The following is a 234-nucleotide window of genomic DNA, read 5'->3' as shown; positions in this document are numbered from 1 at the left end:
TGGACAGCACCTCAAAAGCAGCCGCCCTTCCCGGCCCCCCTTTATATAGGGAGGGGGGCGGTGCGGTTGGCTCCCCGCGCCTTGCTCATTGGCTATGCCGCTCTCGGAGGCGTAACCTCCTCGCGGCGCTATTGGGTATCTCCGCGTCGAGATCGTCCGCTCTCCCAATCGGAACCGGGCAGCGGCCGCGTGGGATGCGCCCTGCTGTGCGCCATTGGATCGCAGATATGAATT

This window comes from Haliaeetus leucocephalus, unplaced genomic scaffold, assembly GCF_000737465.1.
Source record: "Haliaeetus leucocephalus isolate CR32 unplaced genomic scaffold, Haliaeetus_leucocephalus-4.0 Scaffold1000, whole genome shotgun sequence".
Taxonomy (NCBI): Eukaryota; Metazoa; Chordata; class Aves; order Accipitriformes; family Accipitridae; genus Haliaeetus; species Haliaeetus leucocephalus.
Note: the sequence above shows the minus strand (reverse complement) of the source record.